The sequence below is a fragment of the Haliotis rufescens genome, unplaced genomic scaffold (genome assembly GCF_023055435.1).
Source record: "Haliotis rufescens isolate VD_foot unplaced genomic scaffold, xgHalRufe1.0.p SCAF_7, whole genome shotgun sequence".
Classification (NCBI taxonomy): domain Eukaryota; kingdom Metazoa; phylum Mollusca; class Gastropoda; order Lepetellida; family Haliotidae; genus Haliotis; species Haliotis rufescens.
Genome location: NW_025964361.1, coordinates 30,113,441 through 30,134,921, shown reverse-complemented (window position 1 = coordinate 30,134,921; position 21,481 = coordinate 30,113,441). Strand labels below are relative to the sequence as shown.

Below are 21,481 nucleotides of genomic sequence, written 5' to 3'. Positions count from 1 at the left end.
ATTATTTATGTAAAATATCAAGTATGTTTTTTAAGACGCCTTCTAATCCAGTATTACTATGAGACATTTCGCCATTACAAGGGCTACACGGTCTTTAACAGTCACTGCGTTCAAGAACTATTGCGTGACTTTTGAAGAAATAGTTGTACTTTCCTTAATGTTGTGCAACAGCAAAATTGCGCTATAATTATTTGTAATTTCATAATATTATGTTCTAATATTGTCACTTATTATTTTAAAATATACCGTAGCCATATAGACTGGATACTATTAATAGCGCGAACATGGAATGTACTGTTGTTCTATAAATTTATCAAAAATGAAATTAAAACCGAATTCTACCAATCTAATTCACCGAAACAATTCCACATGCCACTGTTACATTTTAGATTGTCTTGTCACAGGGTACGAATTGAAAGAGGTCGCTGGACAAAAATACCACTGGTTGAAAGGATATGTCCGTTCTGAACATGCAATGCCATAGCAGATGGGTATCATTATATCTTAACTTGTGAAAAGTTGGTTCCCATCGCTCGAAATTCTAATCTTACTATACAAGAAATGTTTAACTGGTGAAATTGTTTGATTGTAAATATAAAAGATAAACTTACGATGAAGACGTTGTCAATTTTCTGTAAATGTTTTAAAATGTTTTTAAGTGACTATTGAACATAATGCGCCATGGGTGTGTATATATTGATCTATGTTAACCCCCAACATGCTACTATGTCTTGTAGCCTTCAGTGACAAAGTTCATTTCAGTCATCTGTTGATGTCATGTGCGACACTTAAAGTTGGACCAAGTTTCAAGGCAACACACTAGACTGTTATCCCTGAATAACCATCGTGTTTTTATTATTTCAGAAGGTTTTTGAAACAAGTTTTCTTTCAGTTTTGTTTGGCTGGATGGTTGTCCCTTGCGTCGAATGAACCAGCGTTTATTCCACGATTTCCCCGTAGGTTTAAAAAAGGGAGGGTTCGCTTAGGGAGCATGACGTGAAACTTTGTAGACACGCCAGGAAAGTGGTGAAAGTGAATTTTGCTATTTAAGCATTTTGTATTTATTTCTTTTTTCACGTTTCCACGACAGCAAGTCGGACTGTGGAAATGGAAGCCGGGTTAATTTCCGGGCCATAATTCATAAGCTGTTTAATATTAATTATGAAACTTTATCTACACATCAGACAAGAGCCGAACTGGTGCCCTTTGCTAAACAGGAATTAAAAACAAGTTGTTGTTTCCGTTGCCAAGGTAATGCGTCGGACATTCAAATGAGAGTAGGGTTCATTTCCGGAGTTTAATGCATAGACTGTTCAAAGTGGCATGTGAAGTGTCTACAAATGATCAACGTCTGAACTCGTGGCTTTTTTTAATTCATATAATTTCAGTTTGAAATTTGTTGTTTCCCAGACTATAAATTAACTGCCTTCAAATGTAAGTTTGGGTTCACCCTCGGAGCGCTCCTAAACGGCTCAATTATGTTCAAAAAATTTTGTGAATACATTTGGTAACTGCTGAAATGGTGCCTTTTGCTGATCAGGAATTCAAAAGTATCGCTCTCAAAATTTTCTGTAATTACTTATTGAGGATTTGCACAAATATCAACCTCTAGTGCAATGTAGTAAGGTGCCTATGGTGTTTGGTAGTTATGATTAAACTTGAATCAGTTCACTTTTCATCCATTTAGACGGGCTCTTTTACGAAGGTCGAGTGCTATTTACAAACTCAAAAGTAAAGTGTAGCAAACTGTTTCGATTTTATTTTTTTTCCTTCGTTTTTACTTCATTATTATAAGAAAATATGCCTAGTTGCGACTATATTTTGATTCTCCTCCTATTTTCTTGTCACAACCACAGCACAGAATTTCTCTCTTTGATGAACTTGATGTCAACAGCCCCTCAGATTGTCTCTGAACGAGTGTTCCATATAGACATACATTCATATATATATGCGGCCTTGTACGAGGTGCCCTCCACGTGAAGGATCGCAAATAGACTGTTTTAATGCATTTTGAGCGGGACAAGATGGTCCCCTGGGCATCAGGAGTGTACGCAACAAGTCAATATCTCAGCTTGTTTGAGTCACAGAAGAACAATGTTGATTGCACGGTTGTTCAAAGTGTCGTGTCATTCGAAGATACTTTAAAGAACCAGTTTCTTCAAGAGTGGCGATACAATATCACATCTAGTTCTAAAGGCAATCTATGTGAGCATATCAAACCTGAGCTCTCCTTTGAAAAATTCCTCTCACTTAACCAAAACATATCTATCTCTCTATTCAAATTTAAAACTTGTAATCACAGATTCCCGGTAGAAACCGCTAGATTGAAAAAAAAGTCACTGGAGAAGAACGAACGTGCCAACTTTGTAACCCCCCTGTAGTAGCTGATGAATATCATTATTTATTTAAAAGTGAATTCTTTGCTCTCTATAGATCTCTAAGCATCCCCGAATAGTATTACAAGTTCCTCAATGTCCATAATTTGTCAAGATCTTTTCCAACAACAGCACTCAACACTAATGTAAATTTACTTTTACTTTTTACTTTTTTTGTGAGTTCTAAAACCTTCACCCTGATGTTAATTTAAACATGCAATGTATGTATACAATGTCTTAAATTGTTCTATGTATATTTATCAAATGTTAATTATATATTGTACTCCTGTACCACCGTGGGTGTTATGGAGTAAATACATAATTCTGAAACTGCATGAGGCCAAGTTATTTTCAAATACTTGTTAGCTGACGGTTTCATGAATCCAACGATTGGCTAACACCCCATGTGCTGGTCCTACTATGTCGTGAACGAGCACCTGCATTGTCTTCACAGTTACCTCCCTTTTTTTCCCCGGTCGGATTTCCGGGTTAGAATAGGTCCCCCGAATGTGTTGTAAGAAACCAAGAAAGATGATCGGGTGGTTTAATGTTTTGTCGGATGTTTGTCACCGGGGTCAGAGGGAGGGATCGTTGCTCATGTTTTCTGTCACTGGTTTGCCTGGTCCAGACTTGGTGTTTCTGCAGGTCGCCGCGATATGTCGGGAATAGTGCTGACTGCTGCATCAAATAATATTTAGTCACCACACTAACGCCCTGGGACCCGTTCCACAAAGCCATCTCAGCGCTACGATTGTGGTAAGTCAGTGTTAAAGAATGGGAGTTACGGTCAGCTTAGCGCTAAGATCACTTTGTGGAACGGGGCCCTGGTATGCCAAATACGGCCGCGGGTTTCCTATATTCATCCTGTCCATATATCTGGGTTTTATTTATTATTTGTTTCTTTGAAAAACCGTAATGGCCACTTTGTAAAAAGGTAAGACTGCTTTAATTTGAAGATAATGACTGGTTTATGTAACTCAAAATAGTGGTATTAAATACGCACAATTCTGGGATGGTGCTAAATACTAAAAATACATGCACTATTCTATGTTAATTGTGTTGTTTATTTGTTTATTTTTAAATTGTATCATTTTATTTGGATTATTTATTATTTAATTATTTGAATTATTTATTATTTTATTTTTTCTTGGGGGGTGGGGGGTGGTCCTATTCAGGGACAGTGAATGTGTACGTGTTTGTCACTTTATTCACGCTATGACAATGTTGAAAATTTTTACAAAATAAATTATATTGAAATCTGTGTTCGGGTGTGTCTTCTTGTTATTTCAAATTTTGAATTCTTCAAACACAGTATTTGTTGATGATTAGTTATGTTTACAAACTCCAGTAACATCTAACACTGTTGGGTAAGAAAAACAAATTAGGTCTATTAATCCCAAATTATTATGATCGTGTTTATTTGATAGTATTGTTTGTTTGCTGTTTAACGCTGCAACCAGCAATATTTCAGCTGTTTATTGACGGCATCGAACCGGGGTTTCCGGCTTGACGAGTGAAAGCTGTAACAGGTGGACCACCTAGTGGATTTGAAGTCACAGTAGGTGTTTATTTATCCAAACCATGTAGGCATTGTGGGTGCCCGGTGTCTTCTCCTTCTATGCAGTGAAAACATGAAACACGGTCATTAAGTAAGTCACCAGTATTACCTGAGCGGATTGTAAAAAATCGAGTCAAACAAACGAATGGGTGATATCATGAGCAACACCCCATGATATGAGGGTAAGATGACATACAATCAACAACTGTAGAGTACAAAGCCAGTCTCTTATTATCAATATGTTGTTTGTTTGTTGTTTAACGCCGCACTCAGCAATATCCCGCCTATGACGACGGTCTGTAAATAATCGAGTCTTGATCAGACAATCCGGTGATTGATACCATGAGCATCGATTTACGCAATTGAAATGAGATGACATGATCAACCAAGTCAGCAAGCCTGACCACCCGATCCCGCTAAACATCTCTTACGACAAGCATAGTCGTCTTTTACGGCAAGCATGGGTTGCTGAAGACCTATTCTACCACGGATCTTCACGGGTCTATCAATATGTAGCATTGCAATGAGAGTAAGTCAGAATGGTTTAACGCCACTTTTAGCAATATTGCAGTCGTATAACCGCGTGGGACAACAAAAATGGGCTTCCCTTTAATTGCCCCAAAACAAAAATAGCAAATTATGTCAGGTTTCTATTACTTTTGACAAACCTTTAACATACTGAAATTCCATGAGAAAAGCATCCAAAAATCCAATTTAAGACTTTTTAACAAATTGTTTCAATACTCTATTACTTTTTTTCTGTTTCATCTTCATGTGAACGCTCGATATTTTCTATCTTCTTTCAGGCAAACGTAAACTGATAATCGACTCTCCGTTACAAAAAAAACAACACCGTTTTCTGACGACAAACAGTGAGTCATTGACTCACAGTCCATTTTTTTGTCTCGTGCCATTACACTTTTTAGACAGGCGCTTCTTGTTTGTGACTATGTCTTTTCGAAAGCTCGTTTTATCAAACAAAAGATGGACCAGAGGTACAGTTTTTGTGAAATTGGTTTTCAGTGGCAAATGTCCCGGAGTGAATTGTTGGCGATTTAAAGCCGCTATGGACAGCATTTCAGTTGGTGATGTGACGGGATGAAAGACCAATGTTGCGCAGTTCGTCGACTTTTTGTCATTTTGAAGAGGATTATAACTGGGACATTCTGGGGATCGATCCAGTGGATCTCGGCTCAGCATATTTAGTTAGGGCCCCATACATCGAAAGAGACAACTGATATATTGGTTTGTACTGGATAGGATTTGTTGGTTGGTTTCACGCTTTACTCTGCAATATTCCAGCTATATGACGGCATCCTGGAGACACTCGAGTCTGGACCAGACAATCCAGTGCATCATGAGCATCGATCTACGCAATTGGGATACGATGACAATCCAGTGACTGATATATCCCACGCCACTGCGATACGGTAACATGCAACCTGGTCACCTCGCTGACCACTCTATCTGGCCTTGACCACTGGCCTTTTACAGGCATACTTTGGCGGGGACAACTTGACCCCCATCCCCAAGTGATTATGACGCAGTTTTGAAAAAAATAGTGTTGTGGACATTGACGTGTTATGTAATAGCATTTATTGCTTCCGTCGAGGGAATAATACTAACGCAACTGTAGGCGAAAATGGTTTATCCAATTTTTGTTTGTTTTAACATGATAAGAAATAAAGTGGTTCGTATTGTTTACATGGACAGTGTGTAATAATATCAAAAAGGTCTGTAAATAATCGAGTAACCAGTGTTTCGAGATAGAAGTAAGAACAGTGAAAAGACAGGCGAAATAATGCAGCATGTATAATATCGTTATTCGAGAAAGAAGAAAGTGCAATGAAAATCCAGATATGCCTGGGGGAGTGAGTGAAAGTTTAACGTCACATCGGCAATAGGGACTAAAGGGATCGGGTGGTCAGGCTCGCTGACTTGGTTGATGTATGTCATCGTATCCCAACTGATCGATGCTCATGATGTGAATCATTGGATTGTCTGGTCCAGACTCGATTATTTACAGACCGCCGTCATATAGCTGGAATATTGCTGAGTGCGGTGTTAAACAACAAACAAACAAATCTCTCCATGCAGTCAAACCAACAGCGAATGCATCGCTGTTAGTGCGCCATGACACTCGAGATATTGCTCCTGCGAAAATAAAAATAAAAAACACCTTTAGGCTGTGTATATTTTATTGTATAATTAATAGGGAAATAGCAACATCATTAACACATTAGCACATGAAAATACGTAAGCAGATCCCCATCTCTTTCATAGCACAAATTAAATCTCAAACATAGAAAACATGAATCCTATACGGGCTGGAAGATTAACTATTATTATTTGAACTTTCCTATATCTGTACACTACATTTGCTCTTCATAATCCTCCATGCTGATTGGTCAGTTTCGGATGAACTGCCAAAAGCTCAGGATACATAATCCGTATATTCGTCGAAGCTCGTTGGCGACCTCGTTATTTATGAATAGATTTCCAGAGAATAACCATTCTCGACTATCCGCCGAAACAGATTCCACTTGGCGTTAAAGGCGAAATAGCGGTGTAAATTAGACGAATGGATTACCTAGAACCAACGATGACACCAGGTGCTCGCGAAAAGAGAAAGCACGTCCCGCCCCGCGGGACCAGCCACTCACACAAACTGTTAAAAAAGTAAAAGTGTTTTTGCCAATCGTATACATCAGGTGCGCTGACAAGGATCAGTTTGTCCCGCCTTTACAACAACAACACGGCTGGCTGAGTGTCCGGAGGAATGCGTACGGAGAAAACAATAACAGTATATCGTGAATCAGCGACCGGCAAAGCCTTTTGTCTAACAAAACTCGTATCATAAACATCATTAATACAAATTTTTTAATTATTATACAGTTGCATGCTTTGATGGCTTCGATAATGAAACAATAATAATTGCACACAAAAGCATCAATCCTTCACATTCACCTGTCATAGTTAAATGATGTATGAAATACAGTGCAACCTCTTAAGTCCGGACAGGATTGTTCAGTCGAAATCGTCCAGATTAAAATAAGTCCGGAATTAGCGAATCATGGCATTCCTTCCCTGTAGGAATAAGCCACATACAGAGTTGTGGGGTTTCTGGATTAACGGGGTCCGGACTAGCAAGGTTCCACTGTATGTCTGTTACAGCATTATCCTGACAATGACATCAAGACCGATAAACATCATAAATACTAAATACAGTTGCATGGTTTAACTGTAACATATCCAAAAGAGGGATATAACAAGGCTATAAATACTACATAAATGCATCAAGTGTCAGATTATTTTTAATGATATTGTCCTAGTTTGTGACTAGAGATCTGCGCCATAGCTTACACTAGGCTTACACTACTAAGAAACGTACTGTCTGACATCGCTTTTTAGAGTAAGTGAGTGTTGCAGGATTGAACACCGCTGTCAAACATATTCAGACACCATGGCAGTGAATGGGATTTATACAGGTGCCCTTACAGAGAATCAAAACCGGGTATTCGAACGTTTAACCAATAACCGACCTCAAGGCAATCTAAAATAATTGTTATATATTTCGAATATTTTTTTCTAAAAGTACACGGACGTATTTATTTAAGTCATAAAATGTTTTCGAAATCTAAATTTGGGGGAATATATTTCATACATAGTTTGACTTTTGTCCCCATTAAAACTGCATCACGCTGCCCGTGTCTTTACCTGTATGTGGTTGTGTAAACAGTTAGAATTGATCAAGAGGCAGGACAGTCCATGTAGTCATATTGATTCTTATCTTTTTAGTTATCAATTCGAACCAAAGAGACAAGGGTTGCGTGGATCGATGCTCATGATGTCAATCACTGGACTGTCTGGTCCAGACATGATTATTTACATGGCTGGAATACTGCTGAGTGCGGCGTTAAACAAACAAAACAACAACAACAAAGTTATCAATACATGTTTTTGATAAAATGATAGGAGCTAAATGCAGTTATCAATCATATAAAAAGGGGGCTTGACTGCCTGGCAAAATAAAATTTTCACTTGAAAATTGGATTTGACCAAAACATTACAAACGTTATGAAAACATTACTCGACTAAAAACAGTCGCCGAAACACTGCAAAAAAAAGGTCCAAAACACAACTACGATACCCGTATCAAAGACATCACCATTTCTTGTTTGTTTGATTTTCAGCCACAATCAAACACGGGTGTATATTTGCTTTTGTCCGGCAGTGTACTTCGATAATAACACCGCATAAATAGTCCAAGTGTGATTTACTAAGAAACAATTTGACAACAGTCCATAAGTAGCATGACACTAAACTTAAGACATCATCAAAACATTTGAATCTATCGTCCGGATTAACGAGGGCGGTATGTACCAACAAATATCAGTAAATATACACAACAAGTATAGTACAACACACCTGTCCGTTGTTACAAAGCCAGGACCTAGACTTAACATATCAATACACAACGCTTTCAACACAAGTGCCATGTCCAAAGACCTCATGCATTAGCCAGCCACGTATCCATTACAGCTGTGAAGGTTATTTCAAGGACATGTGGATGATAGAGCATCGTTCAAAGACACGTTTAATCACTTAGTAATTTGTCCACAGACCATTACAACGCCCCGGGGGGTCCCGACCGCAAGGCATGATGGTAGACAGATGGTGCCAAGCTACAGTGTTATGTTGAGTTACATTCCGTTCTCAGCCAAAGTGTGACTGCATGGTTATTGAAATTGTGTCGGATGCTAGATTGGGGCGCGTCACATTTTCGTAACCCCTGATTGCAACATAAGTGGAAAATCAATTTCGTAGTGTGTATTTATCTAAATTGGTTATTAACTTATACAGTGAGACGATTACAGTTTGTGGTTAGTTTTATGAATGATTGTATGTTGAGAGCGGGGTATGGTGCTCATAATATCGATCACCTGCTTGTCACACCCAGATACAATTATTAAGAGTCCGCCGTGATATAGCTGGAATATTGCTGAATTTCTAGAAACAAAGAAACACAAACTGTGTAAAGTTGTCATTTGCGACCTTTTCATGGCAACATTTCCGTCTGAATTGATATTTATACCACTTTACATTTTGATAGGGATTATCAGGGTGTCGTTCCACAAGGGCGGATCCAGCGTTTTTGTAAGGGAAGGGTCCAAAATATCAAAATCCTCTCTCGGTCAATGTTACTGATTACAACATACTACATTTAGTTTTCAGCGGGGGAAACAATGTGTGAAGCCCATTTCTGGTGTCCCCCGTCGTGATATTGCTGGAATATTGCTAAAACTGGCGTAACACCATACTCACTCACTCACACATGCGATTTGTCAGTACCTTAAAACAACATGAGGCAGGTTGACTGCAAGGCCAATCCCTTTCACTTACCTCAACTCAACTCAACTCAACTCAACTCAACACCAGACTGTTTAGATGTGTACTGATTCAGCACTATTTAGCTCAATGTCATATCAGTTATCCCGATTTTTGATGTTGTTGTTGTTTTTGTTGTTTGTTTTTTTTAGGGGCGGTGTACATATACAAACGTATTATTTCTTGCCATGTGACCTTGGTGGTTGGTTGTTTTAACGCCGCACTCGGCAATATTACAGCTATATGACGACGGTCTGTAAATACTCGAATCGACCGGTCAAGCGAGCAAGGGGTGTGTGTGTGGGGGGGTTGGTTGGTTGTTTTAACGCCGCACTCGGCAATATTACAGCTATATGACGACGGTCTGTAAATACTCGAATCGACCGGTCAAGCGAGCAAGGCTGGCTAACCGATCCCGTTAATCACCTCTTATGGTTGAAGAAGACCAGTTCTAATCCGGATCTTCATGGGACGGCGAATTACGATACCTAGACCGACACCTTAAATGAATGAGTGAGTTGGGGTTAACCCGAACCGGACAGTATTTCGGATGAGAGTATTTTCTAATTGTTTAGAGTGAGTGAGTATGGCTTTACGCCATTTTTAGCAATATTCCATCAATATCACGGCGGAGAACATCATAACTGGGTTTTACACATTGTACCAGTGTGGGGAATCGAACACGAACCATCGGTGTGACGAGCGAAAGCTTTAACCACTGGGCTACCTCACCGCCCCATAGGCATTTAGAAGTTGGATCACGACAAAGCGTATTATAGATAATAACTTCTTTGATACATACGCAACGTTATTTATAACCGGTTTCAGTGTATGTATATGTCATGCTCTCCCACACTGCCATTCACCTAGACCCGTGAAGATCCGGGGTAGAATAGGTCTTCAGCAACCCATGCTTGCCGCAAAAGGCGACTAAAGGGATCGGGTGGTCAGGCTCGCTGACTTGGTTGACGCATGTCATCGTATCCCAATTGCGTGGGTCGATGCTCATGATGTCAATCACTAGATTGTCTGGTCCATACTCGATTATTTACAGACCGCCATCATATAGCTTGAATATTTCTGAGCGCGGCGTTAAACAACAAATAAACAATAAAAGCCATTCACCTGACGAACGGGCAAGATGTAGCCCTGGAACGGTATGAATTTATAAAAAAGAAGTTGTTACCAATAATGCTCCTTGTCGTGTGTATTTCAGTTATTTGTCCTCACTAGAAATGGTCAACAGGTCATGAAATATGATATCCCTTTGAAGAAGGAAATATCTGTTCAAGATGGCGGACATTTGTCCATTGATAATGCGCACGCGATAACAAGGCTGACGTGTCAACCGCGTCGCGTGTGTGTCGAGTTGAGAAATAAATATGGATGAGTGCAGAGACTTTTTTGCCCTGGTGGATCAAGTCGATCATGATGATTTGTGCGCTAGCTATATTGCTTTTTACTGAAATATAGTGGATATTTGATGTTGCAGATGAAACCTTACTTGAAACATTGTCCCGACAAAAAGCGTTAATGTGAATCTAATATACGTGAAGCGTGATCGAAAACCAAACTATACTGTTATACGAAAGAAAACAAGCATGCGGAATTACGAAAATTAAATATTCAAAAATAATAGATCGTATTTATTAACAAAATACTGTAATATCAACAATAGCATAATACACACAACAAAGCATATACACATAAGGGGCGGCGGGGTGGTTAAAGCGTTCGCTTGTCACGCTAAAATACTAGGTTCGCTTCTCCACATATCACAATGTTTGAAGTCCATTTCTGGTGTCCTCCGCCGTGATATAACTGGAATATTGCTAAAAGCGGCGTAAAGCCATATTCACTCACCCATAAACATCAGTGTATTAAAAATATTGTTAAATTTCAAGAGTACTAACAATCTGAAACATAAAATAACAATACAATATATCAATAATATCAAAGTATATCAGACAACATACAGTATTAAAAACCATAGTGTAACCATAAACATTAGATTACGCCACTAACAAGTTAGTTTCAGGGTTAGAATTGTGCTTGTAAGAAGCGACTTGGTGGATCGGGTGGTCAGACTCGGCGATTTGGATGATTGCTTGTCATTGTACCCGTAGTGGAATGTTGCTCACAATATCAATCACTGGTTTGTCAGGTCCAGACTCGATTATTTTCGGCGCGGCGTTAAACAAGTGGAGCAGAATCGAGTGTGCATTATACATTATACAAATAGTTTGAATATTAATATAGAGCTACATCAATACATCAGATATGTCAAACACAAGAGGGCTGAATTAGGACGATGGAGGGTAATCACAACACCAGAACGTAACAAGTAGACCCATGAAGATCCGGGAACTAACGGGGTCGGCTGGTCAGGCTCGCTGATTTGGTTGATACATGTCATCGTATCCTAATTGTGTAGATCGATGCTCATGATGTCAATCACTGGATTGTCTGGTCAAGACTCGATTATTTACAGACCACAGGGAATAGCTGGAATATTGCTGAGTGCAGCGTTAAACGAACAAACGTAACAAATAACTGTAGCGTGAGTGAACGATGCATTCAGTTATTTTCTTGCGATCTGTAAATGACAGTCTGGATCAGCCACACAGACAGCATGGGCAACGATACACGACATCGGGCACGGCGACACAGTCATCCACATCAAAGCGCCACCATTCAGCCTGACCCACCCTCGCTTGACAATCGCCATGGATCATCAACAGACGCAGGAGGAATGATACACCAAAAGAGGATGTATGGGTGTATGGCATATATTCATACCACACAACAATAGCCAATAGCAAGCATTAACAAAGGGTATCACACGCCAATAGTTGTTATTATACAACAGGAGAGGATCAAATTATTAATGGAGGGTATCAAACAGCAATAGGTAATATTATACTATTAGGCAACATCATAAGGCATCAAACAAAAGGATGTATCGAATAGCAGCAGATGGTATCAAACAACAGTTACAGGGTATCCAACAACGGCAGGGGGTATCAAAGAACAACAGCAGAGGTATCAAAGAACAACAGCAGAGGGTATCAAAGAACAACGGCATTGCGTATCGAATAACAGCAGAGGTTATGGAACAGACAATGGTTTTAAGCAAGATCGCGGGGGGGGGGGGGGGGGGGGGGGGGGAGGGGGGCTAGGGAACCATAAATGGGCTTCACACATTGTACCCATGTGGGGAATATTAACTCGGGTCTTTGGTGTACGAGCGAACGCTTTAACCGCTAGGCTACCCCACCGCCCATAAGTGGAAGGAAAGTTTAGCTTACAACACATGTCATACATGACCTTTTGACCTCGACACTTGTGGAGTTGCTGCCTCTAACAAGTGCTGTCACCACCTCAATGTCACAACATATGCTCCTGCACCTTATGACGTCACCAGGGTTACACATGCAAATAAGAACAGCGCAGAACTTCTGCACTTTAGAGCAGCGAGAAACTAGAAATACCTCGCATGTTATAGACGAAGGAAATCAGCAAATATCTTTTATCATTTCACATAAAAAATCAGTTATCTTCATTTTTTCAGGACAAGATAAACATCTCAGACAACAATTATTTTTCTTGCAAAAATAAATGGGGACAAAATTAGATTAAGAAAAAGCGGAAGAACTGACCTTTGAGATCAATACTTCCTCAGTGTTGATAGTCCAAGACAGGAAATCCGAATCTTTTAATTTTCGAAAACAATTAGTTTATTTAAAAAAAGTAGTTGGTTGTTCGTATCTTGACTATCATAGTTAAACAGAGAGACAGATAAATCATTTAGCTGAACTGTTTCTGACACGTTTCTGAAAATGAAAAATGAAGAAATTTCAGATTGGGATTAACTTCAAATCCTGATTTGTTGTTTTACGCCGCACTCAGCAATATTCCAGCTATCTGACGGCGATCTGTAAATAATCGAGTCTGGGCTAGACAATCCAGTGATTTACATCATGAACATCGATCCACGCAATTGGGATCGATGGCATGCATCAACCAAGTCAGCGAGCCTGACCACCCGATCCCGTTAGTCGCCTTTTACGACAAGCATAGTCGCCTTTAACGGCAAGCATGGGTTTCTGAAGACCTATTTCTACCCCGGATTTTCACGGGTCTATTCTCGCGTTGACGTCTTATATTTATTGAGATCTGGACATGGTTTGTTGTTTAAAAGCTGATTTTTCAATCATACATTTGTGGTGACAAATTTTATTTTTTAAATATTTACCCATCTTTGGACAATTCGCCAGTACGCCAACCAACAGACAAGAACAAGCGCCCCTGCAATGGCCGACCAGTGAGTCAAGCCGGACCAGACTTTACACTGTACCTCTTGAAGGTGCCACGGCCTCGTGCTGTGTATGCAAATCTCAGTCTCATCCATTGATTGCCCGCTTGACACTAATGAATGACCTGGAATACTTCATTAATTGACAATGATTAACTCGTCGGCCTGACACGCGCTCTTCCGGAGGACACACAACTAGTCCCGGTTTCATAAACACGTTTGACAGTCATTCCGAATTAAGCCCAAACCAGTTTGGGTCAAAACTGGATGTTATCCAGTTACACCCTTGAAACGGAAACCGGATTACATGTCCCGGTGTTGAAACACGAGAACCGGTTTTAGTTTTTCAAACCGGTTTGGAAGAGTTGATTAGTTTGAAGTACTGGTGCAATGGACGACAATGTCATGTGTCCTCGCATCTCACCTAGCGCATAATTAGAGATGCAGTCATTACAACGTATTTAAATCACGCGAGATTCAATTGATAGAGCAGACGACATTAACGTATGGATTCACAGGGAGATGGCATTTACAAGACACACAGAGGAGAGTGACCTCGGAATGGTTGTTAACGAGATGGTAGCAGTTGGAAACCCATGAAGGTTAAACACAATTAATAACGCCCGCAACCTCGTCCTACATTAATATATTCATTGAACTGGGAACTGACATGTGAGACTCTTGACAATGGCGATCCCTGGGAAAGAAAGTGTTGTGTTCACTCATATTCATATTTACAAACGCCCATTGTACTTCCAATCTCGCTCAATCTATAGAATTTTCGAAGACCTTGAAGGGCACGTCAGTTTCCAAGGAAACTAATTTTCTCACAAATGATATATAGTCAATATTGTATCGCAATAGCCGCGTTGATTGTTTGAACGTGTAGATCTTGGTAGCACGGTGCCATGTGGCATGTTATTCGTGGAAATCGGTCTGCTGTGACGCATGTGGTATTTTTTCCATGTAATTGAACATTCAAATACTCTATGTTAGATTTGATCATATCTTAGGCTGTCAAACTGCAATGTCGATTTAGGGGCGATGGGGTAGGAAAGTAGTTAAGGCGTTGACTTGTCACGCCGAGGATCCGATTTTGATTCCCTCAAAGGAAAGATTATGTGTGTGATGCCTATTCTTGGAGTCCCCTTCTTTGAGATGCCTGGAATATTGCTGACAGAGGCGAAAAGACCCAATTCGTTCACTCGCTCGAGAACAAGTCTGTTTAGAACTACTTCCATCCATAAGAACATTAATATCTAATAAACATTCTATAGTCAAACAATTCTAAATATACAGACGTAACTTAATAAGATGACCCAACAATTGCATATAATAATTATAACTACATGATCTTACACTACGGTGCCCAATCAATGATATTATTGATATATGTCCACGATTATTTTCCAAACAGGTGAGTGAGTGAGTGAGTTGGGTTTTACGCCGCTTTTAACAGTATTCCAGTTATATCACGGCGTGTCACCTTAATGTGGGAGGAAAGCCCGAAGTGATGCAGGTCTCAGACGTTTACCACTTCGGTGAAACCCACGAGCACGGGTATGGTGCTGACAAACCTAGAAACATAATCGGGGCGAACCGGGATTCGAACCCACAATCATAGGTTTCTGGCGTGCCCAAGGGACGCAACTCTGCACAGCGAATCGCGGCGCCTTAGACGACTTGGCCACCCGTGCCCCCTCCAAACAGGGAATAGACGAGTAAATGAATATTGTCAGTCTTCAACCATTGACGGAACTATTCCGTCACGGAGGACGTGTTGCATTGGTCATAGCATCACAGAAGTAAGACGTCATAATGATGCATCTCTCCAATCAGCTTCGGGAATCTTTAAAATACACCTGTGCAAATATCTTAAAGTTATTACACGCGGTCGACCACGGACAATGTTAAGTGTTATGACAGCCCACACAAATACGTCATCAATATTTTCACTAAATAACTAATTTTCACTAAAGGTAGCAGTTCATAACCCGCCTTGCCTACCGGCAAAAAGGTAAAGGGTAAATATGAAAAAAAAATCTTCAATCAATAAGATCTTGATATTTAACCTGTTGATAAGACAGTAACGTCTTGCTAAAACAAATACTTAAATTATGATTAAAAAAGATAAAACAATTCATGTTTTTTAAATGTATCCTTAAAGTTGGTTTTCGGGGAAACCGATGAATTGATACAGGGGATTAATGTCATTTGACCCATATAGCCATTTAAACACTCCCTAGAACCCACTACGTTCAAACACCTGACACTGCATACAACATTTATCAAATTACAGGACACAGAGTACATTTTATGTCCATGTGTATCTTAAACAAAGGGATGGATGGGGCCGGGTGATCGAAATAACCATTAATATTCATGATACGATTGAAAACTTAATACACTGTGGCTTAACATTAATCATCCAATAACTTCTAATTACTCACATGACTAGAACTGACAAGTAACGTATGCTGATATTCATATTTAATGTTGTATGGGAGATTTAGAAATTAAGAAATACTGGCAAAAATATTCTCGCAACGAGCTATTGCTTGAGAGACTAGATTCCTCGATTGTCAAGGGTATTATATCTCGAGTCCATCACAATACATACCCTGGACGCATTCGCTTCCATAGCTTCGTTTGGCAGAGGATCTCTCTTGTGAGTAATAACCTGTACCCGGGAAATATCTGGGTAAGAACTGGTCCTCGGCAACCCATTTTGGGCGTAAGAGGCTACTAACGGGTTTGGGTGGTCAGGCTCGCTGACTTGGTTGATGAATGTCAACGTATCGCAATTGCGTAGATCGATGCTAGTGATGTCAATCACGATTATTTACAGACCACCGTCATATAGCTTGCATATTCCTGAGTGCAGCGTTAAACAACAAACAAACAAACAGTAGTTACCCATAGAGAACTCGCACATTTGTTGACGTCCGTTATTGGCGTCGCGTCATTCGAATCAGACTCACAGCGTCATCAATATCAGGGTCTTATTTTTCCTTATTTTGTGGCAGAATACATTGAATACGAGGATTAAATTAAGTGTTCACAGTGGAGACTGCTGAGAGTAAGTCAGGTGAGGTGAGGTGAGGTGAAATGGGGTTTAACGTCGCGTCCAAGTTTATTGCGACTTATAAAGCGACGTGTGTGTGTGTGTGTGTGTGTGTGTGTGTGGCTGCTTGTGCTATACCCCACTCAGACACAGTTTACTTACTCCGAGCCGACCAGTCCTTGATTAAGCCGCTTAATGCCGAGCGCCAGACAGGGTAACAACAAGTACCATCTTTTAACGTCTTTTGGTATGACGCGGTAGGGGATCGAACCCGGACCTTCCGCTCTCCGGGCGGACGCTCTACCACTAGACCACGGAGGCGGTAAGTCAGGTGAGAGTCGCCGCTTTCAGAGTGAGTGAGTGAGTGAGTTGGGTTTAACGCCGCTTTTAACAGTATTCCAGTTATATCGCGGCGTGTCACCTTAATGTGGGAGGAAAGCCCGAAGTGATGCAGGTCTCAGACGTTTACCACTTCGGTGAAACCCACGAGCACGGGTATGGTGCTGACAAACCTAGAAACATAATTGGGGCGAACCGGGATTCGAACCCACAATCATAGGTTTCTGGTGTGCCCAAGGGACGCAACTCTGCACAGCGAATCGCGGCGCCTTAGACGACTGGGCCACCCGTGCCCCCTCCGCTTTCAGAAGTAGTCAAGCAGGAATACGAAAGATACAAAGAACATCTTTCCATATTGTACCCACGAGGGGAATTGAACCACATGCAAGCGAACGCATTTAACACAAAGCCACATCGGGATGAAGACTCCAGAAGTGATCAGGAGCGTTTTAAATTTGAGGTTTGACGTTCAACTTGCTGACGTTGCAAAATAACAGTTTGGTCTTCTGCAAATCTGTTTCGTGTGGTAATGTGTTCTACAAACAATAATTATTTTCGAATAGCATCTCGTCGCATTAAGACCCAGTAATAAAATACGTCAGGGTAACACTATAATTATATGTAAGTGGATGAGTTAGGTTTAACGCCACTTTGAACAATGCTTCAGTTGTATCACGAACCATCAGCTTGGTGTAGAAGATGAGTCCCAAGTGATCTGGACCACTTTAGTGAAACCCACGAGAACGGATATAGTGCTGACCAAACTACAAACAGAATCAGGACGTTCAGGATTCGAACCCGCGGTCATACGTGTAGGTTTCCGACACGCTAATGGCTATTTGCGGTGCCAAAGACAATTGGGCCGCCCATGCCCTCTCTTAAACTATGGCGTCCACATGAACTTCAGATTACAACTGAAACAGTTGTTGCTAAGATACTATTGAGTTGGAAAGACTGATGCAGAAGGGCCCGGATCCCGAATCGGATGATGATGATGATGATGATGGAATTAGAACCCAAAACTAGGAGCTCTCCCAATAATAAAGGACATTAGAACATTGTACAACAATTTATTATTTGCTGTATCTTCTTACAGACAGACAGACAGTTTATTCAGTATTTAAGGCATCAAGGCCCATAGTACAATTTATTATGGGACGCTATGTTAATTAGTTCAAACTTGCATTTAACATGGTGTGATCAGTGCGAGACAGCATGTGTAACGTAATTGGTCTGCGGCAACATTTAGCACAATTGATTATATTTAAGTCACTTTCACGGCAATATGCATATAGGGGAGACTTTCATTGCTTTTTAAATCTTCAGTTTTGACGCATGTTAGGCTTGTTTCACGTTAGCAGTTCTATAAATGATATGTCATAGATTGTAAAATTTAATGCAAAATACATTAAACAATATCCAATATATAACATGTTTTTCATTTTTTTCCATTTACAGTTTGCATTTACACGAGTTAGGGGAATCTAACATTAAATACTAGTAACACATATTTTCCTGCTTTCTACTCTGAGTATGTTGTCCTTATGTAAGATGTAGCACAGAGGACCTACGTGTGTTAAATATTGACATTTTTCATTCTTCGCTACTTCCGGTTTGAAAGCGAGGCTTGGAGAGCAAAAGGTGAAGGCTGGCTAGCACATGATAGACTTAAAGATCTAGCGATGTCATTCGACAACAAGGCTTGCAATCGGGACAAACTGACAATTTGACCATCCCGATACTATTACGGCAACATTTATCGTAAGTATTGAACAGCTTACATTCATATCATTGGCAAATAATTCTATTATCATCTGGTCTCCTTGCTGAAATAATTTAGCAAGTGAGTCTGGCCGATTAGTTGTGATTTCAATTTCAAATATCCATGACCACCCGGTCAGTACATAGCAGCTGAACACCGACTTAATACACATCCTACAGGCATTGTGTAAAGAATAATTCATTGTTTACACACTATTCACCGAAACTATTTATTTATTTGTTTTAGTCCAGGTGTAAGTTTGAATAACTTTTCGAGTTGTATTTGAAGTAAACAAGTCTTTGGAGAATAGAAAATATTGACCTTTGACCATACATACATGTTGATTTTATTTATCTTATTGTAACCTATTAAGAAATAACAATTATAAACAAATCGGAATTTTGCATCAGTTTTGATATGAGGTTAATTGTAATACATTCCAATAAAATATTACACCTCTAGTCTAGATCTACCAGTGCTAATATGATTTTGAACAGTAGTTATTTTAATTGTGAATGTTGACAGATTAGATAGCACGAGTTGTATTATTTCTACTGAATTATTACATTCAAGGTGTGGACATATTTCAAGTGAAATACGGTTTCATCTACAATTTTGTAAACAATATGTTTAGCAAAATAATCATGTCAAGATATAAACAAAACTCCCACTAAATAATGGCCAGTAAATGTTCAATACTCATCTGAATTCGTGTGATCTGTGCAGAAACATTTATATGTTCAACAGTCTATAAAAGATATTTCAAATTTAAAAAAGGGATAAAAATTACTCAAAACAGAAAGAATTTATGGATGTTGTGTAATTCCTATGGGTATTTCAATCGTAACTACTTTATTCCCTTTGTTTATGTTTAATTGTGAAATCCATCTGGTTTTATGTACACAAACATGTTGTGAAACTCTTAAAACAAAATAATTTATTTTGTGCAAGCAAATGCCATGTAATGTATTATTGATAATTAATCATGTTGATATACATGCATATATTAGATAATAGTTGTGCTTACTGTGTCAGTGTGCACTATTCATATTATTATGATATTGTTAACAATCTTTTTTAAATCAAGTTAAGTAGTGTGATCATTTCAATAATTTCATAATTCATCAAAACAAGAAATAGAAATATAAAAATACAGAGAGGACATTTGGTTTTCCTCGTCAAAAAAAATGATGGCGTTATTTATCTCATCTTGTGATCTGACAAAGTTTATATTTTCAGGAGTGCCACAGCCACAAGTCAAAATATCAACTTTAGTAAACCACAAGATGAGATAAACATTTTATTGACAAAAGAATACAAGTCTTATTCATATTTTATTCAGGGTGAAAGACTGAGTTTTCTGCAGTGCCACTATCACTAGTGGTATCACTATTGTATACCTCGAGGGGTGTAACTACACACTATCAAGGTGACTATGCTTGTAGTAAGAGGCCACTTACGGGATCGGGTGGTCAGGCTCGCTGACTTGGTTGATACGTATCCCAATTGCGTAAATCGATGCTCATGATGTCAATCCTCTGATTGTCTAGTCCAGACTCGATTATTTACAGACCGCCGTCAGATAGCTGGAATATTGCTGAGTGCGGTGTTAAACAACAAACAAAAGAACTGCAAGGCGACTTTATTGTGTCTGACTGACTACTTGCTTAAAATGCTGAACACTTGACCCCACATTCATAACTGTGGCCATGGCGTCATTATCTGAGATAAATATTTGTTTAAATTCTGCACACATAACACATAATGGTGTGTCTTGTGTCTTGAAATAAAATTGCTTGTTTTGAATAAGGGAGGAGGAGACACTGCGATGTTGTGTTTGGTATCCTTTTTATTTCGCTCGTCAGTTTATATAATACGGTCGTTGGCATGACAGATCTTGAGAAATATGAATTACACTGAATCACCATTAAAGGCAATGTAGACTCGTGCACACTCGCGGTCCCAGCAAATCTAACTCAAGTCGACCAAGCTCCAAGTCATTACGAAAGTTACTTAATGTGTTCATATTAAAGAGAATTAGACCTTGTTCATTTCAACAACTGCATTTATAGACTAACACATACCTAATCTATAGGTATGGCAAAACTGTGTGTAAAGATCTCCTTTTAGAGATTTTCAGGAAGGCTTTTCTGACATTTGAAGATGAGCAAATCTTGACCCAGGCTGAATTTCTAAGTGCATGTAAATAAACACAGAACACGCAGCCGTCATATAGCTGGAATATTGCTGAGTGCGGCGTTAAAAAACAAACAAAAAAACAGAACAAGCATATCATCTTGGACACATACAAGTTTCACACAATACATTTATTACAACGTCTAGACGTCTCCTGAATTCGTTTACAAACAAGCTGGATGAATAACCTTATCTGCACTTGTTACACACCAGCACAGACGGATTCCGGCGATGTACAAAGGGAATTGCCCCATTATAATTATTATGATTTGATAAACATCATTTCCATCCAGATTATCGGGGCTTACTGTAAACAATATGGTGCATTATACAGGACATCCCTTTAAAGGACGATTTCGGCGTTAAATGACTCTCAAACAGAAAATCACATAAAGCACGTCACCACTGGGAAACGGTTATTGGACTTGACTCTACAAGCTATATAGTTTATATTTGTATGATATATGACTCGCGTACAAGTATG

General features: G+C 39.5%; 1 long non-coding RNA gene across 2 annotated transcripts in view; it reads left to right on the top strand.

Moving 5' to 3' along the window:
* LOC124148127 overlaps positions 1-21,481 on the top strand; it is a 54,691-nt gene that overhangs the window by 14,893 nt on the left and 18,317 nt on the right. Inside the window, exon 2 of one of the 2 annotated variants that reach the window (XR_007219070.1) lies at positions 18,661-18,800. The exons of the other annotated variant lie outside the window; for it this stretch is intronic. This is a non-coding gene — a long non-coding RNA (uncharacterized LOC124148127). The remainder of the gene's footprint in view (positions 1-18,660; positions 18,801-21,481) is intronic. 2 annotated transcript variants of the gene reach the window in all.